The sequence below is a fragment of the Mustela erminea genome, chromosome 2, assembly GCF_009829155.1.
Source record: "Mustela erminea isolate mMusErm1 chromosome 2, mMusErm1.Pri, whole genome shotgun sequence".
NCBI classification, from domain to species: Eukaryota; Metazoa; Chordata; class Mammalia; order Carnivora; family Mustelidae; genus Mustela; species Mustela erminea.
This window is the reverse complement of record NC_045615.1, coordinates 149,691,613-149,705,168: the sequence shown is the minus strand read 5'-3', so window position 1 is coordinate 149,705,168 and position 13,556 is coordinate 149,691,613. Positions and strand designations below refer to the sequence as shown.

The window sequence follows — 13,556 nt, the reverse complement described above, 5'->3', positions numbered from 1 at the left end:
GGCAGAACTCCCCAATTAAATCTTCACGATCCCAGAAATGTTCTTACCTTACCTTTCAAATGTTATTATCTGTAGATGTGTTTATTGGTTCAAGATTATTTTAAAGGTGAGAAGATCCTCATTATGAAGCTACAGGTTAAGAGGATAGCCATCAACCTGCTACTAAAATAATTTGAAGTAAGTGATTCCGCATCCATGCACATTACGTTTAATGATGCCATATAGCAAAGTGGTTTGGTCTTCAGAGCTTTATTGGAAACTTGCTTCTTTCCTGAAATGAGTTTTATAGTTTCTATGATTTTGTCCTTTGTATAGTGCAGAGGGTAAGCAACACTTTAGGTCATTAGTGCTATGTTATATATTCAGACTGACAGTACCTTTTTCACTGCATTTGAATTTGACTGACTCTGTCTCAGATATGAACACAATTTTCCATTAAACTGGAGGTCAAATTCTGGTCAACTCAGTTAACCATTTCAAAGGTGGGAATATGGACAGAAACACATTAAAGATAAGGACTGAATATCTTTGAAAAGAGAAAGAATAAAATGTCAGAGACAGAAGGACTTCTTATCACAAAGGACATTTAATGGGTCAAAATGCTTTAGAATGCAATGTTTTTGTTTTTCCAGAAATGTAAAATAATAGATTCCATTTTCAACTATTATTTAGGTAGTTATAAAAAAGATAATGGTACTTTAAAATTTTCTGTATCTGACTTATTCTGATTTGTAAGGACAAGTAGAATACATACCCAAATACTATGCCATTATAATTTGGAATATTTTAGTGTAACTTACTAGGTATTATCATGCTACCCTACAGACTAAATTATATAGATAGCATTGAATAATCTTTCTGGTAAACTGTGACTCTCTTAAAAACAGGAAGAATTTCTTAAACTTTTGTATGTCCACTGTAAAACAAACAGCATACATTTGATAATTACAAATGTTAATGAATAAATTAATATATGGATTATTATTAATATTATACTAAGAGATGCTTATATTTTAAAAGAATAATGAAATAAATTATATTTCTGGTTTGATGCTTTGTCTTCTTCTTCTTTTTTTTTTTTTTTTCTATTTCTGGAAAGAATAATTCAGGGCCTGGTTTCTCCTTGCTTTTGGCATAAATATTTCCTAGAACAGGGATTTCCAACCTTGGATTTGCATAAGGGCTGATCATAGCAGATATTCAAATCTACTCTGTGATTGGCCACATGTGTGTATAGATTATTTTAATGGTTCATAGGTTATTCTGGTGAAGAGATTTAAAATACCTGTTCTAGACTTAGTTATAATAGATACCAAAGCTCTGGGCTCTAAACTTAAAAAAAAAAAAATCATTTTTACTAGATCCAAGTTATTTGCAAGGGGTGTTTATAACCTACATTAGGAAGTCACATCCATTAGGGAGTAGTTCCTTTACCAAAGTATCTTTGTATGAATCACTGGTGATCTCTTTTTCTTGCTGGGATCATTCTCAATGGAAGTATTTTTGAAGTTCAATTATTGAAGACCTGCTACTCTCTATTAGCCATGATACTAGTAGAAGATTATTCTGGCAAAAAGAATGCTGATGTAATCTGCCAGATTCCATAATTTCTCATCACTTGCACTATGTCAATTTCCCCCTTCATTAAGATAAAAATTTGGATTAAAAATTGAGACAGAAGTATTAAAAACATTTTAAAAGTTTCAGATTTTCAAACATTAAGTCAAATATTTAATTGGAATCAATTGTTATATTCCCCCCTAGTATGACACCAAAGAGAAATGATTTATACATAGAATTTTATGAATAGATGTCATAGTGACAATAGGTTTCTTCGTTCTACATCCTCATACACTGTATTAAATGTTAGTGAATTCCAGGGCAACCGGCTGGCTCGGTCAGTGGGCATGAAATGCTTGATCTTGGGGTTGTGAGTTTGAGCCACATGTTAGGTATGGAGATTACTTAAAAATAAAAGTACTTTCTGCCCGTGGATGCCGCCGAGTAAGCATCGTTAAAGTCTCCCCTCCCACCTCCGTCATGTCTAAGTCAGAGTCTCCCAAAGAGCCTGAACAGCTGCGAAAGCTCTTCATCGGAGGTCTGAGCTTTGAAACAACCGATGAGAGTCTGAGGAGCCATTTTGAGCAATGGGGAACACTTACGGACTGTGTGATAATGAGAGATCCGAACACCAAGCACTCCAGAGGCTTTGGGTTTGTCACCTATGCCACTGTGGAGGAGGTGGATGCAGCCATGAACGCGAGGCCACACAAGGTGGATGGAAGAGTTGTGGAACCAAAGAGGGCTGTCTCAAGAGAAGATTCTCAAAGACCTGGTGCCCACTTAACTGTGAAAAAGATTTTTGTTGGTGGCATTAAAGAAGACACTGAAGAATATCATCTAAGAGATTATTTCGAACAGTATGGGAAAATCGAAGTGATTGAGATCATGACTGACCGAGGCAGTGGCAAAAAGAGGGGTTTTGCTTTTGTAACATTTGATGACCATGATTCTGTAGACAAGATTGTCATTCAAAAATACCATACTGTGAATGGCCACAACTGTGAAGTAAGGAAAGCTCTCTCTAAGCAAGAGATGGCTAGTGCTTCATCCAGCCAAAGAGGTCGAAGTGGTTCTGGAAACTTTGGTGGTGGTCATGGAGGTGGTTTTGGTGGGAATGACAACTTTGGTCATGGAGGAAACTTCAGTGGTCGAGGTGGCTTTGGTGGCAGTTGATGTAGTGGTGGATATGGTGGCAGTGGGGGTGGCTATAATGGATTTGGTAATGATGGAAGCAACTTTGGAGGTGGCGGAAGCTATAATGATTTTGTCAATTACAACAATCAATCCTCAAATTTTGGACCCATGAAAGGAGGCAATTTTGGAGGCAGAAGCTCTGGCCTTATGGTGGTGGAGGCCAATACTTCGCCAAACCACGAAACCAAGGTGGCTATGGTGGTTCCAGCAGCAGCAGCAGCTAAGGCAGTGGCAGAAGGTTTTAATTACTGCCAGGAAACAAAGCTTAGCAGGAGAGGAGAGCCAGAGAAGTGACAGGGAAGCTACAGGTTACAACCGATTTGTGAACTCAGCCAAGCACAGTGGTGGCAGGGCCTAGCTGCTACAAAGAAGAAGACATGTTTTAGACAATGCTCATGTGTATGGGCAAAAAAACTCCAGGACTGTATTTGTGACTAATTGTATAACAGGTTATTTTAGTTTCTGTTCTGTGGAAAGTGTAAAGCATTCCAACAAAGGGTTTTAATGTAGATTTTTTTTTTCACCCATGCTGTTGATTGCTAAATGTAATAGTCTGACCATGATGCTGAATAAATGTGTCTTTTAAAAAATAAATAAAGAAAGAAAAGTAAAATAAATAAAATAAATGCTAGTGGAGTCCTATAAAGTACAACAGTGGACAGATTTGTGAGAAAGCCATAGGAAGGTCCATGACTAAGTAAGAGGTAAAGGGATCTTTCTCTCTGAGAAAAAGCCGTTGGACTTGATATGGCATATACAGTAGTTGGTTTTCAGTGAGTGTTAACATTTGGGTGGGGGGCAACTACTGTTTGTGGTAGTTAAAAGCAGTGCCTTCTCTGACTCCCTATTTATCCTGGCCAGTGTTTATCACTTTCTTAAGGTAAGTGCTCTTGAATGCCTCTATTGTGGCATGACTTTCCTTGTTTGATTAGAAGCATTAAGGCCGTTTCCCTTTCTTCTTTGCAGGGCTATTCAGTTGTGTGAAATAGGTAGCTACCAGGAAGGATTAAGATCCTCAGGAAATATGAACCTAGATGCTACTTAATTGCTAACCACTTATGGTAGCCCTCTTTACTCTGTAGTTTTGATTTTTCAGAACTGGATTTACTTTCATCAACTCTGGTAAGTGATAGCATAGTCTTTTTTTTTTTTTTTTTTTTTAAAGATTTTAATTTGCTTATTTAAGAGAGAGCATGAGCAATGAGGAGAGGGAGAATCAGGCTCCTCCCTGAGTGGGAAGCTTGATGTGGGGCTTGATCCCAGGACCAGGATCATGATCAGAGCTAAAGGCAGAGGTTAATTGACAGAGTCACCCAGGTGCTCCTAGCATAGTCTTATTTTCAACTGACTTGAATTTTATTTGGCTCATTCAATAATTATTGTATTCATTTTAGTTTAAAAAAAAAACAACCAAAATACATGTATTTAATGCATACATACTGGTGAGTTTCAACACATGCATACATTTCCATAATCAAGGTACTAAACATATCAACCACCTCCAAAATTTCTTTGTGTTTTTTTGTTTGTTTTTTGTTTTGTTTGTTTGCTTGTTTTTGTGGTAAGAACACTTAAAATGAGAAGTGACCTCAACATATTTTAGTGTGCATAATATGATGTTAAATATATGTACTATGATATACAGCAGATAACTAGAACATACTTGTTTTGCATAACTGGACTTTTATATCCATTGAGCAATAATTCATCATTTCCCCTCATTCTCCCAATCTTCCAACTCCTAACAGAGACTATTTTATTGTCTTTGTCTATAAGTTTTAGTATTTGATATGTCATGTAAGTGGAATCATGTGGTATTTGTCCTTCTGTGACTGGCTTATTTCACTTAGTGTAATATTCCCTATTTTTTTTATGTTGACACAAATGATAACACATCCATCTTTTTCAAGGCTAAATAATATCCCATGTATGTACACATTACCTTTCTTTGTTCATTTGTTTGTTGCTGGACTTTTGGGTTGTTCCCATATGTAAGACTTTTCCTTATTATTATTAGTTTCAAAGGTAGAATTTAGTGATTTATTAGTTGTATATAATGCTTACTGTTTATTATATCAAGTAGTCTTCCTCCCAATTATGCCTGTCTCTCAATTATCCCTTTCTCCTACCCAGTTCCCCTCCAGCAACCCTTAGTTTGTTTCCTAGAGTCCAGCATCTCTTATGATTTGCCTCCCTTTCAATTTTCATCTTATTTTATTTTTCCTTCCTTTCCACTATGTTCATCAATTTAGTTTCTTAAATTCCACGTGAGTGAAATCATATGGTATTTGTCTCCCTGCCAGACTTATTTCACTCAGCATAATGCCCTCTAGTTCCATCCATGTCGTTGCAGATGACAAGATTTCATTCTTATTGATGGTTAAGTAATATACCATTGTATGTATATACGATCTCTCCTTTACTGATTCATCTGTGGATAGACATCTGGGTAGTTTCCAAGTTTTGGCTATTGTGGACATTACTGCTATAAACGCTGGGGTGGATGTACCCCTTTAAAACTGTATTTTTGTATCCTTTGGGTAAATACCTAGTAGTATAATTGCTGAGTCATGGGAAACTATTTTTAACTTTTTGGGGAACCTCTTTTCCAGAGTGGCTGTACCAGTTTGCATTTCCACCAACAGTGTAAAAAGGTTCCCCTTACTTTGCATCCTTTCCAACATCTATTGTTTCCTGACTTGTTGATTTTAGCCATTCTGACTAGAGTGAGGTAATATATTATTGTGGTTTTGATTTGTATTTCCCCAATGTCAAGTGATGAGCATTTTTTTTAATGTGTCTGTTGGCCATTTGTATTTCTTCTCTGGAGAAATGTTTGTTCATGTCTTCTTTCCATTTCTTGACTGGGTTTTTTTTTTGTTTGTTTGTTATTTGAGTTTGATAAGTTTTTATAGATTTTGGGTACTAGCCCTTTATCTGATAAGTCATTTGTAAATACCTTTTCCCATTCCATAGGTTGACTTTAAGTTTGTAGACTGTTTCCTTTGCTGTTCAAAAGCTTTTTATCTTGATAAAGTCCCAATAGTTCATTTTGTTTTTATTTCTCTTGTCCCTGGAGAAGTGCCTAGCAAAAAGTTGTTGCAACCCAGGTCACAGAAGTTGCTGCCTGTGTTCTCCTCTAGGATTTTGATGGATTCCTGTCTCACATTTAGGTCTTTCAACCATTTTGAGTTTATTTTTCTGTATGGTGTAAGAGAGAGGTCCAGTTTAATTCTTTTGCATAAGATTGTCTAATGTTCTCTGCACCATTTGTTGAAGAGACTATCTTTCTTTCATTGGGTATTCTTTCCTGCTTTTTTGATGATTAGTAGTGTTGAGGGTCTATTTCTGGGTTCTCTATTTTGTTCCATTGATATTTACAAACTTTTATTGATTGGTCTTTTTCTAGCCAAATTTCAGTAGAACAAGTAACATAAAATGCAGCTTACTTAGAATGCACTCCTGACTTATTCCACTTTTGTGGAGATAAACCATTGACCATCTTTCCTTGTTATTCTATTTCTCCAATCTCTTAGTGCACTGATAGCCAGTAGTATGCAACTTGATGTTGTTTTATATATTTCACTCTTCATATTTCCAGTCCTAAATTGATAATTAGTTTGTAAACTTAAGATGAGCATCATATTTTGTGTATACTTCTGAATTCCACTCCATATATAATTCAGTGTTGAATACCTTAAGTAGTTATTAAATTCTTGAATAATTCATTTTATTTCTACTTACTAGGAAATTAATAGTCATTACTAACTGGCCTGGATACATTTTGTATCAAAAGCATATTCCATTCTGTTATAAACATTATTTCATATATTTGACAGGAAAAACATAAGATTTTTATATAACTTTTAATATCATAATTGAAAAAGTTTGAAATTTTTTTATAAATACACAGACTCATATGGCATATGATACTTTTGGGTATTTTTCTGTATATTCCAATAACTAATTAGGATGATGAAGCTTTTTAATTTTTTTTTTTTACAAACAAATACATTGCCTGATATTTTCCAATTTGAATATATATATGTATATATATATTCTCTATATATGTATATATATATTATATATATATATACAAGCAAAAATATATTTTATTTCATCCAAATTTAAAGAATTTTATTATTAGTTGTTCCAAAGTATTTACTGTAAAAACAACAACAACAAAAACAAATAGAGGGTTTATTTATTTATTTATTTTCACAGACAGGAAGAAAAGAAACAGGGTATACCCTCAATTTGATATATCATGTTCATTTAAAAAAAAATGGATGGATTCTTCAGTAAAAAAATTCAATAGTATTCAAAACCAACTTATTTCATCCATTGTCTTAAAATATTGTCTTAACTATCTAGCAGAACATCTTTGAAATATAAAATATCACTGGGGACTTGATGTTTCAACAGTGGCAAATTCCTCATAATTATATATTAATATTCTGATAAATAAAAGTGAATTGTAGTCATTTCTGTCAGTATCTTGATATAAATTTTAAAAAACAACTTTCAGACATTTCTCAATGCACCTATAGATTGACTGTATAGCATTTTTTAAAACTTATAATGAACCAACATAATACTTTGTTTTTTATTCTTTCAGTGGTGAAGTAATATTAGTTTGTGGATTACTTTAAAAATTCTTATTGGCTAAATTAATTTCTATAATGTTATTATCTTCATTTGCATGAATGAATATTGCACACTTGCTATTTTTTATATAAAAAAAGCATTCTATAATTTTTGGCTTCTCAGTGTTTCTTGCTTTTCTGCTAACTCTGTAACATATTATCTATATATTAGAATATGTCAGTACTATGAAATCTCCCACTAAACGCCTGGTCTTTAATGGTTTTACTCAGCCACATTTCAACCTAAGATATCTTAACATATCTATTTCTTTCTTTTTTTAATTTTATTTATTTATTTATTAGAGAGAGAACAGAAGTAGTGGGGAGGGGCAGAAGGGGAGTGAGAAGCAGAGTCCCCACTGAGTACGGAGCTCTAGATGTACTCGATCCCAGGACCCCTGAGATCATGACCTGAGCTGAAGCAGGTGCTTAACCCACTGAATCACCCAGGCATAGCCTGATGTATCTTTGTGTGCTCTAAAAACTGTATTAGCAGACTTTATTTTAATAATAGTAATTATTTTTGCTAAAGGTAATTATTTGAGATGCTTATGCTTTTCATATTCCCTATAACATTTTTTATTTCAATAGAAACTAGAGAAGAGACTTTAAACAGTCAGATAGATATCCTAAAGTAACAATAGGAGCTTCAAGTAGTCACAGGAGACACTCGGTTAAAAGTTTTATTACAACTTGTTGAGGCTGGTACACAGAAAACATTGACTCACTACTGAATTAGACAAATGACAAATCCCACTTCCCTCACAATAATAGAAATTTCCTGGGTGTTTGATCCAGTTTATATCAACAATCCTGATCATCATTTGTTGATATTCCACAAAAATCTTTTCTCAAATAACTTCCCACATTTTCCTGAAGATAGGGTCACTGTAGTTATGTCTTACCTTTATTAGTTGTCTCTTAGTAAATAGTGGTAGCCATATTTTCCATTTGGGAAAAATCTTAAATTTGTACAACTTACCTAACACAAAATCTGTTATCTCAACATTCATTAAAAATTAAATTCATAATCTATACACATTTTGAAATATCCTTTTTCAAGTAAAGAATGAAAATTTATTGGTATTTATCTATCCAGCTGTTACTTTTTTTTCTTTTTCTTTTTTTCTGTTGCTTACTGATCTTTCTTCTCCTACCGGTCTAGAAACAATTTTCCTAATTTTGGTATTTTTTCCAGGCATATTCAGCTGTGTTTTAAACTTTTGGTGATGACTATCTTGTAATGAATTTTTTTTTCTCAGACTCATCAAAGTGGGTACCCTTCCTGTTATAAGAATATAAAATTTTAGTGTTTTTCACCATTTTCTGTAACACCCTCATAACCATCCATGGCTTGCCTTGCCTCTCTTTTATTTATTTATTTTTTCTTTTTCTTCTTAGAATTACTTTGAACTGAGTCATACTTAGTATAGTTACTTAGAACACCCATCTCTTTGTAATAGATTCAATATGTTTTCTCATATCAGGGTAGTCTCATTCTCCACTGAACATTTCAGTTCATTTAGAAGAAAGGCATTTTCTGAAAGTATCTAATGCTACATGTTTAAAAAATTTATTTACTAAAATTAATCAGAAATCTTTATAGACAGCAGGTAATAAAGTACATTCTACAGTGAAAAAAAAAAAAAAAAAAAACCTTTCAGTTATTCTGGCAGCACTGCAATTGCCCCGCTGAGCTCACCACCTGCTACGCCATAGCACACCGTGACTGAAGAGTTATGAAGATGCCAAGCATCCTTGTCTCAGTGAGTGCACAGACTGCATGCGGCGAAGAGTGTTTTCCAAAAATTCATATCTACTCAGAACCTCAGAATGTGACTTTATTTGGAAATAGTGTCTTTGGATCACTATATGAATTAGTATAAAGACTGAGATAAGATTGCTCTGGCTTCGCGTTGGTTCTAAATGCAATGGAAGTCTCCTTATAAGAGACAGAAAAGGACACACAGAAATACAGAGAAGACAATGCAAAGTTGGAGACAGAGATTGCAGGGATCTATCTACAGGTCAAGAAACTCCAAGGACTTTAAGCAAGCACCAGAAGCTAGGAGGCAAGCAGGGGAAAATTATTCTCCTAGAGCTTCCCGAAGGAATCAGCCTTGAGGACAATTTGATTTCAGACTCCTGCCCTCCAGAATTATGAGGGAATCATATTTCTTTTGTTTTAAGACATCCTCTTGGTAGTAACTAGTTATGCAGCTCTAGGAAACTAATGCGGATGCCTACTAAGGTTTGTGGACACAAATTCAGCATGAAAGAAAACAGTATCACTGTGATTTCTCTTTAATAACATCAGGTAGTGTTAAGTACAGAGAACAAGGAACAACTGAAATAGTAATGACAAGAATAGTAACAAATATTTATTAACACTATAATGAAGGAATTTATATTCCCTCTAAAGCTTCACAGAGCCCAGAGATCAAATAGGTATCGCTCCCCATTGCTTTTCCCCAAATATTTCCTCATCCACCTTCATGCCATCACACTTTATTATCTACGATGTCTTAGAGTTGCTGCCATCTATAGGGATAGCATGGTCATGTGGTCATTGCCTTACTTCTATATAATTAGCAATTTTTCTCTGCCTTCTTTCCGCATTCATATACTTCACCACTTCTGGGGCTTTAATATTTACACTGGACAAATCAGGCACTTGGTTCTAATTATATTTTTAACTCAGTCATACTCAGCCTCTTCTGAGATTAAATTTTGTACGTTTATTTTTTTGTTTGGTTTTCATTTGCTTTTTTGTTTTTTAAGTAGGCTTCACACCCAGCATGGAGCCCAACATGGAGCTTGAACTCACGGCCCTGAGATCAAGACTTGAGCTGAGATCAAGAGTCCAATGCTTAGCTGACTGAGCTACCCATGCACCACCCATGCACCACCCCCCAATGGTTATATTCTTGATGGTCATATGATTGTCAATACTATACAATCATTAAAAAAAAATCTCACTTTCAGATATCAATCTCCTAGCCCTGCAGCTCATATGTACCAACACTATACTTGTACTTTTTCTTTGACTTTATTAAGACCTTGAACACAGTGACATCACATTTCTTCTGTCATGAAGCATCTATTCCTATGCCTTCCTTTTCCTCCTTGATGAGACTTAACAACAATTAATTTCATGACAAATCACCATTTACACTCTATTTTTTCATCCTGATGCACTACTTTATCATGTCATTTCCTCTGACATATATTTTTTGTACTTAACAAACACACCACCAATATATCATCCAGTCACAAACTACAAAGATGGGCTATCTCTTTCCCATATACCAATTATATAATGATAGAAGAAAAATAGGGTAACAGGGGTAAATATTTTTATTTATAAGATAAAGAATAGATGGCAGAGAACCGTCAGTAATCCACAGCATATATGAAATTCTGTTTAGTCCCAATTCCCTACTTCTGCTCTTGAGATATCAATGTTTCATCTGTTGTTTCTATAGTTCTTGACTCTGCTATGTGGACATTGTGTGGGGGGGTCTCTTTTCCACCACTTCTCTTCAAAATAGAGCATTGGAAAACAGCACCCCCTCCCTACTTGTTCTGTAACTTAACAGCTTTTTCAGATGGTTTCCTAACTCTAAAAATTTGGAGCCCCAGAATTGTTTTTGTTTTGTTTTGTTTTTAACCTCAAACAAACTTGGTTTCTTATATTCCAGGACAGAGGTTATTTGGTATATCAGTATCTCAAACAAATTGTGGATATTCCATGTTTTTTATTACAGTCAGTTTATATGTACAAATAGTCCCATCCGCAATTCATATGAAACACAACTTTCTAACTATGGTACCTGAAGTGGATCAGGCTTCTGTGGGATCATGACCTTAATCTTGCAGGAGCATTTTATTTCCAATTAAAAAGATTTAGTAGGGGGTGCCTGGGTGGCTCAGAGGGTTAAGCCTCTGCTTTCAGCGCAGGTCATGATCTCAGGGTCCTGGGATCGAGCCCCGCCTTGGGCTCTCTGCTCAGTGAGAGTCTGCTTCCTCCTCTCTCTCTCTCTCTGCCTGCCCTCTGCCTACTTGTGATCTCTGTATATCAAATAAATAAATAAAATCTTAAAAAAAAATAAAAAGATTTAGTAGACATAATTTTGATCTTTTCAGAATACTTCTAAATGGATTTAACTAGGTCTTTACTCTGAGGCCATTATTTTACCGCAGCACCTTGCATTCGACAATTTTCCTAACTGTTACAATGGTCACACCTTTGAATTAGTGAAAAGCACCTTCTTTTCAACCCTGCAATTTCTGGCCTGTTTATGTTCTGTCTCAATTCTGCTGACACAATGCTATCATGTCTTTCTTATAGTATCATACCGCCACCTACCATCAGTTAGCAATCAACTCATATTTCAACATCGTCACAAATTTTTTTCCTAAGGAACTAAGAGTTTTAAGATAGATGTTATTTTCTTCCAAGTTAAGGTAGTTGACAGTTTTACTAAATATTTTGTCACTACTTAACACAGAGAACCATTTTCTAAATTTCTTCCCCACGCCTTTTCTATATTTCTAAAACAGTTGTCTTATTGCCCACCACTGGTTATTTATTTATTTATTTATTTATTTATTTATTTGAAAAAATTTTATTTATTTGAGAGAAAGCACGAGATGGTAGAGGAGGAGAATCTTCAAGAAGCAGACTCCCTGCTGAGTGTGGAGCCCGAGGTGAGGCTGATTCCATGACCCATGAGATCATGACCTGAGCTGAAACGAAGAGTTGGACACTCAACTGACTAAGCCACCCAGGTGTCCCTTTACACTGGTTTTATGCCAATATCACATAAGTTTCGATATTTATTGCACTTGTGACAACTTCTATATAATCAGATACATTCACAGTAATGACACACAATAAATCACTCAGAAACTTAGTGGTATACAACTATAAGCATGAATTCCTTTTTCATGTCTTTCTTATTCAGCTGCTTAAAAGAGCAATGAATTATTTCTTGTGATTCTGTGTATTGCCTGAAGTATTTCTCAGCTGGTTTTGTTCGGGCTAAATTACACTATTGGGTAGATGAGGTGCTGCACTCAGTGGGAACGGCTAGTACAGCTGAGCCTCTCATTTATTGTGGAGCTCTTCATAGTGTGACAAATTTAGGGTAGCATTCCATGAGGACAAAAGTGGGCGCTTTGAGGTTCCTTAAATCTGAGTTTCTTACTTCAATCTCTTTTTATTGCTCAAAGGAAATAAAGAAGATAGATCAAACTTAAGAGAAAGGAAAACAGACCTGCAATATTGAGTAAGAAAAGGACAAAGCCACTTATTAAATGAAGAGGGAAAGAACTAACATACTTACCTTAGAAAACAATTTACTACAGTTATGTTTTTCCATTGCATTCCCATGATCTCATCAATTTTGAAATATGCACACAAAAAATTTATAATGCACATATTAGTGCTGGTATATTTGTTGGCATCACATTGAATCTGTCAATCTGGAGATAACTGACATTTAAATATTAGTTCTTTGATTCATGAAGATGACATATCTTCTCATATATTCAGGTCATGTTCAAATTCCTTCCAATAATGTTTTCAAAATGTTCACTACAGAAGCCTACTAAACATTTTCTTAAATGTGTTCTTTTTCAAGATTTCCATTAAATAATTAAATTAGTTTAATTACTAGCAGATTTTCCTAGTTTTTTTTTATTTTCCTGGTTTTTACATTTCTTTTCTTTTGTAAAGGTTTTACCAAAGTTGCTTTATTTAAAGTATTTGTCCATATGATTACCATTCCAAAATTTTTGGTAGATCATACAGACTATTCTTTTGTTATAATTTACATACCTGTAAAGGTCTGTCCTCTTTTTTACCCTGATACGTCTTAGACATTTTGTCTCAAGTCTTTGTCTATATCACTGTTTCTCTTTCAGAACCCTATCCTTTGTTCTTTCTTGAAATCAGATTTTCTTTTATCTGTTTTTCAAGCTTTTCAATGAACTCACTTGGCTTTGTCAATTTTTGCTGTTGCATGCTCAGTTTTTATTTTATTGATTTATATTTCTTTAATATTATCTTATTTCTCATCTTACTTTTCTTTTTCTTCCTTATTTTCTCTTTTCCTTTCCTTTTGGTTTTGGAGATAAAAGCTTTTTGGC

At 34.6% G+C, this 13,556-nt stretch overlaps 1 pseudogene; it reads left to right on the top strand.

The window, feature by feature from the left end:
• Positions 1-1,995: 1,995 nt before the first annotated feature.
• Positions 1,996-3,002, top strand: LOC116584052 (annotated as a pseudogene).
• Positions 3,003-13,556: the final 10,554 nt, after the last annotated feature.